The following is a 9289-nucleotide window of genomic DNA, read 5'->3' as shown; positions in this document are numbered from 1 at the left end:
CTCCCGATCAACAGGACCCCCGTTTCAACCGTAGGTGGTCCGTTTTGTCCGTTTTGCGGTACGCCACACTCCTCCCGAACGCACTTCCTTGTGTGCGAAGGTGTGGCTGGTCGGTCCCAGCAGTGAGGGGGGTGAATCATTTTTTTCCTGGATGCACTTCCTTGCGTGCGAAGATGTAGCTGGTGGGTCCCAGCAGTCAGGGGGGCGAATCATTTTTTTCGGACGCACTTCCTTGCGTGCAAAGATGTAGCTGGTGGGTCCTAGCAGTCAGGGGGCGAATCGTTTTTTTCATGAAATACGGTGGCCCGTCCGGTGGGTCCCCGCTGTCAGGTGGAGGAAAATTATTTTGCGTGTAATAAGGAGGCACTTCCGATGGTGTGGCGTACCCAGCTGTCAGCTTCTCCACGTACAGTCCGCGTCCGATGGAAGTCGTTCCTTGACCATGTTGACCATGCCGCGCCGAGAGCACCACGGCGGTGGACGACGTCGAGGCCTAGAAAGGGGACGACGCGGAGCCAGGGAAGACGCGGCAGTGGATGCACACGCGGAGAGGAGTACGCGGGTTCACTGGTTCGGCTGCGCTGCCATCGCCGCAGAATAACAGGGGGTGTGGGTGAGTGGAGGGATGGCCTGGCCAATGGTGGGAGTAGTAGGGGCGGTGAGGCCTCCGCGGCAGCACAACCGGCCACGAGAGGCAGGAGCAGGCGGCATGACCGGCGCTGCTTTGGGCGGCTGGAGCAAGAAGACCAGAGGTTCAAGAAGCACGATAGCCGTTGGATGGACATCGTACGGTCACTGCAGCTAGAATCGTTTATTTTGACTAAGTTGACAAAGCCCTTGGTACGTCAACTTAGTAGGCCCATAGGTCAGCTTCGAAAATGGTGCGTCCCAGATGTCAGGGGGATGAATCATTTTTTGGGAGGGTGAAGCTAGAATATCCGAGATTGAAGAAGAAGCACGGCATCCGTTGGATGGACATCCAACGGCCACTGCTGCTAGAACCGTGTGTTGACTATAAGTTAACAAAGCCTTGCATACGCGTCAACTCTGTTTTTTTAGGGGACGCGTCAACTTAGTAAGGCCAGAAGTGTGTGGCAGGGAACTTATAGCCCATTTGAGATTTGTAAGAATGTGCAGCCCATTTTTGAATTCTAATGGAATTTACTACAGCCCATTTACAGTTTGTTAAAAGTACAACCCATTTCAACCAACCGTTAAAACAGAATTCAATAAAATTTCCCACATTTTGATGGGATCCGAAATATTTTTATTCCAAAATTTCTAGTCATATTAAATACAATTTCAATATAAATTTATATTACGTAAAAATCCAACGAAACATTGCGCTCGCAACAATTAATGAAATTAAAATTTTCAATATCCAAAAATAATATTTTATAAAGTAATTACGTGTTCGGTGCATTTTTTATAGTTACTGCCCAGTTTTTATAATTACATCCCATTTATTATTTCTTAAAGCCCATTTTCTTGTTAAGCCTAATGCATCCCTCCTAGGAAAGATTTGCAGCCCAGTGGGACGGAGAATAACAACTTGACCTTGTCTGGGTATTCCTAAAAAAAGTATAGCTGGGCTAGCCATTTTCAACTTGAAAATTTTTAATATCTGGGCTGGATATCTGGCCTGGGCTAGACGGGCCACAGCCCGCCCAGTTAATACCTGCAGCGATGTTTTCGTTGTTGTTCAGAGGAGAAAAATTAATATCTGGGCTAAACATCAAAAAACTCTATAGTGCTCATACCTCAAAAACACAAATATTTCTCGAGCTGCTTGGTCCCAGCTGTCGGCTGCTTCTTGTGCAATTCTCTCGTTTATTGACTACATAGGTTGACAATGGTGTGGGACCGTGATGTCAGCAAACCAGCAGGAAGCAAAATAAATTATAGTTTTATATATCTATATCTATATCTATATCTATATCTATATATATACTGCTTATTATATATATTTATATTTATATTTATTTTATTTTTTATTATATATAGTGTATCAGTTTTGAGATGGATCCAGAGCTTCAATCATAACCGTTGGTCTCCAAAATCCAAGGTCTAAGATCAACCGGATTCGCCATGAACAGTAGACTGGTGTTGCCTCTGCTATGTTCTAGAATATTCACATGGCCCTTTCAGGAAAAAAAAGGCCCATATGTGATGCCTCATGGGCTATATTTTACGGCTTGAGCGCATGATGACTTGAGCCCAGATAAGAAGGTTTGGGAGGAGAATGGGAAGAAAAAATAATAGAGTAACATACAGTTTTTTTAATGAACCTCCAGTGTTTTAGATGTGAATGTACACTTTTTTGTATGAATATTAAAAACAATTACGTGAGGAGCAGTTCTGGGAGGCGCAGGCCGACGCCACCTACAACCACCATCTCCTCCATGAGCACCTGCAGGCGGAGGAGCAGATCACCGCGGAGAGGGCGGAGCAGGAGGTACTGCTTGAATCGTACCGTTCCGCCCGCAATGGCTGCCTCGAGCGCTAGCGGTACCGCATGAGGGTGGCAGAGGCTGCGGTCGCCTACAAAGAGGGTGATGAAGCGGGCGAGGCACTTTTAGGCGAGACCGAGGACGAGGCAGAGGACAATGCCGGCTCCGACGAGTCGCCGCTCCGCTGGCATCAACGAGGCCCTGGTCCGCTGAGGCCCTGCGGCGCCAACAACGAGGCAGACGACACCGCCGGCTCCGCCGAGGCCCCGCCCCGCCAACAACGAGGCAGAGGACATCGCCGGCTCAGCCGAGGCCCCACCCTGCCAGTGACGTGGGGGAGGATTTCCACCGCTCCGCCTAGGCGCCGCCCGCCGGCAACGAGACAGAGGACATCACCGGCTCGCCGAGGCCCTGCCCCACTGCCAACGAGGCCGCGCCAGACAGAAAATGAGGAAGAGTAGAACACGGTAGGTCACCACCACTCGGGTCCAAGTAAGGCCATCGCTACTACCCTCCAGTTGAAGCCAAGCTAGGCGGGTTGACCATTGACGGCCAGTTAGCTTCTTGGCGGTGACGTGGAGTCGGAGAGCTGCGCTGGAGAAGAACGCTGCTTCTACTTAGCTGCTGGTGCAGTTGGCTGGCTGACACATTGGCCCAACAGGCCACATGTCAGTTATGCAACTGCACCTGCAGTTAAGTCACTAAAGCTTTTGTTCGGCTCAGCGGGACACCGGTGGGTAGCTTCGGTTAATTAATTATACCTCCAGCGCACCCCTTTTTAGTTGAAGAATCTATGAAATGTAATGAAATCCGCATGTTTATATGAAACCCGACTGTGTATGAATGAATTTATTTCGAGTTCGGATTCCTGTATCACCGGCATTGGATGAACATGCAAAACAATATGTACTAGCATTATTCCCAGGGTGATCACCTCATTTGCAGCAGTTTCACATGTACTCCCTCCGGTCCTTTCTATACAATTTTTGTCTGCAGTTTCACATGTACTCCCTCCGGTACTTTGACCAATCTTATACAAAAAAGTATGCACTTTCACAATGTGCGAAGTAAAAAGGAACAGAAGGAGTACAAAGAGTTTGAGCAGCTTTTTAGCATTTCTGTACATTGCAATCAAACACACAGGGCTGGCAATTCATAGAGATCATTCAAAACAATGATGATTATGCATCTCAGCGACTCACATGTCACAAGCAATATTTACTTCACACCTAAAGAATAAAGAAAAAATTGATCGACGCTGCTGACAGCTAGGGCGTCGCATTCGAAAATATCAAACACATGTCTTAAAATAAATGAGAAAAATTTGACAAGGTTGTCCCATTCCAAAATATCAAATGCCTACGATTGTGGAATGGGCAGGGTTTGCCATCAGTTCGGACATTGACATGGCACCTCGTGCTAAATAAACGAGTTGTTCTTTTTGTGCAGTTCCACCAAAATCAACCAAATTCACGGGTAGCTTGTATGATTTCGCCCTTATATGTTGCAACGCCTTCTGAGATGAAGTTAGTTTGGTCTTGTGGGGAGTAATGTAACCATCCTTCAACTGCTCCTTCTGATGAGAATCCTAGAACAACATTATATTCGTGCATCACAACAAAAAATAGAGATTTGTCAGTCCTTCTGAGCTGAAGTTAGTTTGGTCTTGTGGGGAGTAATTTAACCGTCCTTCAACTGCTCCTTCTGATGAGAAGATAGACAGGGCTTCTTCATCCTGGCATAATCGGAACTAGTCACTTCACGTACTCCATATTCTTCTTCAGAGGAAGATGATCCTGTTGTGCAAAGACAAGAGGACAACTAAATGCTAGCATCCCTATTTGCTCGAAAATAGGAAAGGAAATATTTAAAACAACACAAATGAAGCAATTCTCAAGGACAATACCACTTTTTCATGACAGTATCTAAACAGTAGCACAACACCAATATAGATGACAAAGCTCAATCACATGGATGAATTAGTGGGCAAGTACCAACCTTTGTCAGGAGGCTTATTGTGTAGAGCATACAGATCAAGCACTTCTCCAGAACCATCTGTTGCTATCTACCATGGTGGCCATGCTTACTATATACTCCTCGATTAGTTTAATGTTTCCAACATCTTTTTGTGCAGTTCCACTAAAATATATGGTATCTTCAAAGAAGATCCTTGTTTGCACAAGTAGAGATAATTACGTATTACATTAAGAGTGTCAGCAAATCGGTGGCAAAACAATTGCTCGTTCCAGCCATAGCAATAAATTAAGATGCAAAACTATATCATTACTTGTGTCATCACAGTTCCAGTGCTTCATTACACCACCGGGAGTTGATTTTTGTTTTTCCGCTTGTTCTTCCCCTTCATCACTTGGTTCAATAACAGACAAGCTTTGCCTTCAATGTAAGATTTGGCATGTCAATTAGGAAGCACAAGTATAGCACTAAACAATGACATTTATTTTCTGATGAAAGCGGCAAAATACAGGCCAACAGTTGTGAAATTTCCTTATCTTACCTCAATGGGATATTACGGTGCACATGCAGATTGGAAGTCTTGTCTCCATTTGTGCAGTTCACTAAAATCAAGCAACATTATCATACAAGTAGCACAACATATGAAAGCACACTATAGAATCATGTGAAAGAAGCTAGTACTGACCTCTCATGATGCGGAATTCAAACAACTCACAAGAAGAAGATCTGAACCAAATTTGCCAACACGGATGGGAAGTAAGATCTCCTCTTCTGCAGTTCCACTAAGATCAAGCAATCAAGCAACATTGTCGGTGTGACATTTTGGTTGAACTGCACAAAACACTCTTAAAACAAAAGTGTTTTGTGCAGTGCAACAAAAGGTCACAATGGCAACGAGGTGAAGTATTTTTTCATCTTGAATGTTTTTTTCTAATTTTGAATGGTTTAAGAGTAATTTCGAAAATGGTCCAAGTCCTACCGAGTTCGTATTTTCGAGCTAATTTTTTAACCGTGCGTCCGAATGCAGAAAATGATATGGCGTTGGAAAGCTTGAACAAATGCGAAACTTTTTGGTATGTATTGTTTCTCCCAATTCTTTACGGTTTTAAGTCAATGTCGAAAATGGCGAAAAACGTATTTTCACCGTAATTTCTACGAACTTTATCGGAATTGGGCAAATAATATACCGTTGAAAAGCTATGGAAAATGCGAAACTTTTTCATGTTGATGGTTTTCTCTGATTCCTAGCCGTTTTCAAGTAATTCCGAAAAAGGCGGGATCATTCGTTCTGCCTCTACGCGAAACAGATTCTTCAAAAATGCACCGTGTGAAGAACCTGAACTTCTCGGTGCGTGTACCTGAACTTCACTCTATTTTTCACATGATTTTTTTTCTTGTAGATCTTCATCCACTGCCTGTAGCCCTCCATCCCACTCATGAGAATTGAGCGGGTGATATACCGATGGAAAGCTGCTGTAAACACGCAACTTTCCCGTGTTGATCATTTTTTCATACTCGTGACGATTTTGAAAGTTTTTCATCTGAAATTCATTCAGCGTAGTAGTTGAACTTAATGCTATTTTCACGTTGAACTTCTGTGACGTATTTTTGTTTGTACACGCGCCTGAACTTCCCTCTGTACGAACCCGACCTTTATTGGAATTTTGAAAACCGTTTTTTCTTCATACAAAAAACGTGGATCATATTTTCGATCGCATTTCTAAACCGTTTAGCAACTAAATACTCGTTTTAGATAGGAATCTTGCTCATAGGCGGATTTTGCACTCGGGTCGTGAAGAACTCACGTTTTTTGCGATTTTACTGCCTGAGTTGTTCGACCTGAACTTCCCGCTGTGCTAGGTTGAACTTCCCACAACATTGCCCAAATAGGGCTTGCTATATACAGTTGGAAAGCTATGGACACGAGTATCATGACCCAAGTTAAATTTTTCGCAAAACGTAAGCGGTTTAAGAGCAGTTTTGAAAACCGTTTTTTTCACACAAAAAACGTGAATCGTAATTTCGATCGCATTACTAAACCGTTTATCGAAATGAGGCATGTAATATGGCGTTGGAAAGCTGGTGCAAAACCGCTCCTTCCACATGTTAAAAGTTTTTTCTAATTCCTTATGGTTAAAGAGTAATTTGAAAAAACGTAAAATTTTGTAAACTAAACACCTGAGTTCGTTTTTTCGATGTCATTTCTAAATGGCTAATCCAATGGAGGCATATGATATGGGTTTGGAAAGCTTATGTAAATGCGGTACTTTTTCATCTCGAAAGTTTTTTTCTAATTTTGAATGGTTTAAGAGTAATTTAGAAAATGGTCCAAGTCCTACTGAGTTCGTATTTTCGAGCTATTTTTTTACCGCGCGTCCGACTGTAGCAAATGATATGGCGTTGGTAAGCTTGAACAAATACGAAACTTTTCGGTATGTATTGTTTCTCCCAATTCTTTACGGTTTTAAGTCAGTTTCGAAAATGGCGAAAAACGTATTTTCACCGTAATTTCTACGAAGGAAACAATTAGTGGTCAATAACGGGGGATGACACAGAAGCCAACAAAAATAAGCATCTACCTTATCTAAATGGGAAAGAAAGGGACAATAGCATTTCTCAAATGGTGGCATTGATTAATATTAACATAGAGATTATATTAACAATAAAATTCGTTGAACATGTAATTTACATTTAACTGTGGCATTGCATCAATTTTCCAGCGGCATTATTACAGGGTGTTTGTTTACAGGGACATTTTGGTGTAGGGACTAAAAAACTCTGTGTCAGTCCCATCCAAACCGAACAGGAGGGACTTTTAGGGACTAAAAGTGGGCATTTGGGACAAAAAAAGAAAACCCCGAGGGAGTCTTTTTGGGAGTTTTTCCAACAGTAGCCCCTGCCACGCATCGCACCTTGTCTCTATTAGTTCATTACTTGGGGCAACATGGTCTTTTAGCATGTCATTTAATAACCTCTAGTCCATGTTTAGTCCCTGGAACCAAGTAGGTAGGGACTAGGGAGTTCTTAACCAAACAGGGCCTTAGATTAACAACATCTAGTGAGTTGCACGGGACAGTGGATGCACCAACACCTTGTGCATCTACCGATGTACTGTGGTCATGCACAGTCTGTTGCAACAAAGAACAAACAACCAAGGAGCATATTTGTGTTGGTCCCAATTTTTTTATATTTAGACACCTTTCCCTATGTGAGTGCATCAAATCTAATCCTGCCCAAACTCTACAGCCTTGTCCCCCAAAACAAAGGATCAGTTCCTTACAGATGTGCGTACTGCGTTTGTCATTGTTTCCCCTTTTCGACCAACATAGGTGCTGGATAGCCAGTCTGTACTAGTACTTTTGCCCCTTCCTTTCCTCTTTGAACCACATCCTAGATTTATGCGATACAACTTTCCCCACTACTTTCCCCCATTCCTTTCCTCTTTGAACCACGTCCGAGATTCATGCTATACAACTTTCCCCCTTCATTTCCTCTTTGAACCACGTCCTAGATTCATGCTATATACAACTTTTCCCACTCCTTTTCTCTTTGAACCACGTCCTAGATACATGGTATACATGCAGCTAGAGCAATGCATTTGGAGTAAGTAAATTATACCTTAAGGTTCTTGGGGCGTGGTTCGGTGGGCGACGGGACGGCGACGAAGAAGAAGGGGTCGGAGGCCCTCCCGCGGCGCCGCTGGGTGAAAGTGAACAGCTGCGCCGGTAGTGAATTCCCTCCCTCGCCGACGACGACAGCGTTTAGGCTCCTTCCCTTCCCGGCGGACGGATCATGCCGGCTCTTTGAAAAGCAGTGAGGGGAGAGAGAGGCCAACGAAGTCTTGTTTAGATCTGGAGAGGGCAAGAGAGATTGAAGAGAGCAACTACAAGCACTGAGGCTCCAACGTGTATATATATACTGGAGAGAGAGTGCGAAGCGTGCAAACCCTAGAAAACAAGTGCCGAGGTTGCAGCTTATACGTGATGAGGTGATTATACGGTCACTACGGTCACTACGAGATCGTATAGCTCCGTATCCATCCATTTTGACAAGTCAAAGAATCCTCCTGGCAAATTATGCTCAAGTGTAGTTATCGAACCCGAGACCTCAAGTTTGATGAGCGAACAGGCTAACCAGCTACACAACCTCCCTTTATGTTCAACGAGAGGAAAATAACCTTTTATACATTCCTGCATTCGTGTGACAAGCATGCCTGTGACGCCCGGGTGATTAAGCTACAGTAATCCCCACTAATGATGCCACGTCACCTTTGTCACTGTAGTTAATCTCGGGTTAGTTCAAAAACCGGTTCGAATTTCAAATACAAAATCGAGCAAACAATAAAAGTTTTCAAATATTAAAATTTAAATGTTCGGAGTGAACCAAATAATACATAGGTAATTATGGAGGTGAAACCACATTTTTATAAAATGTTTAAATGCTCAAAGGAAAATAAAACAGCAGCAAAAGAAATTAATTAAATGCCTTTTGTGTTTTGTAAAATATTAAACTATATTATTTAGGGATGAAGCATTTTGTGGTTGTGGCTTAATTTGTAAGAACAATTTAGGTGCCACTTTGGTATTTACTAAAACAAAAAAATAAACTGCAACTAAAATAAAACAGAAAAGGTAAAGTAAATAAAAGGTAAAAACAAAACAAAATAGAAGAAAAGGGAACCCCCCCACTAGGCCAGTCAGCCCAGCTGCTAGCCAGGCCGGCCCAAACCGGCCCAGGCCGCCCCCTCACTCCACCATAACCCCACCCTGGTCAAACCCTAGCCCACCACACTACCCCACTTCTCCCCGATCCCCTTCTCCTCCCCATCTGGATCGGGCAACTGCCCCGCCATCGCCCCACATCGC

The sequence above is a fragment of the Triticum dicoccoides genome, chromosome 1B (assembly GCF_002162155.2).
Source record: "Triticum dicoccoides isolate Atlit2015 ecotype Zavitan chromosome 1B, WEW_v2.0, whole genome shotgun sequence".
Classification (NCBI taxonomy): domain Eukaryota; kingdom Viridiplantae; phylum Streptophyta; class Magnoliopsida; order Poales; family Poaceae; genus Triticum; species Triticum dicoccoides.
The sequence above is the reverse complement of the archived record's forward strand: the minus strand, read 5'-3'. Positions refer to the sequence as shown.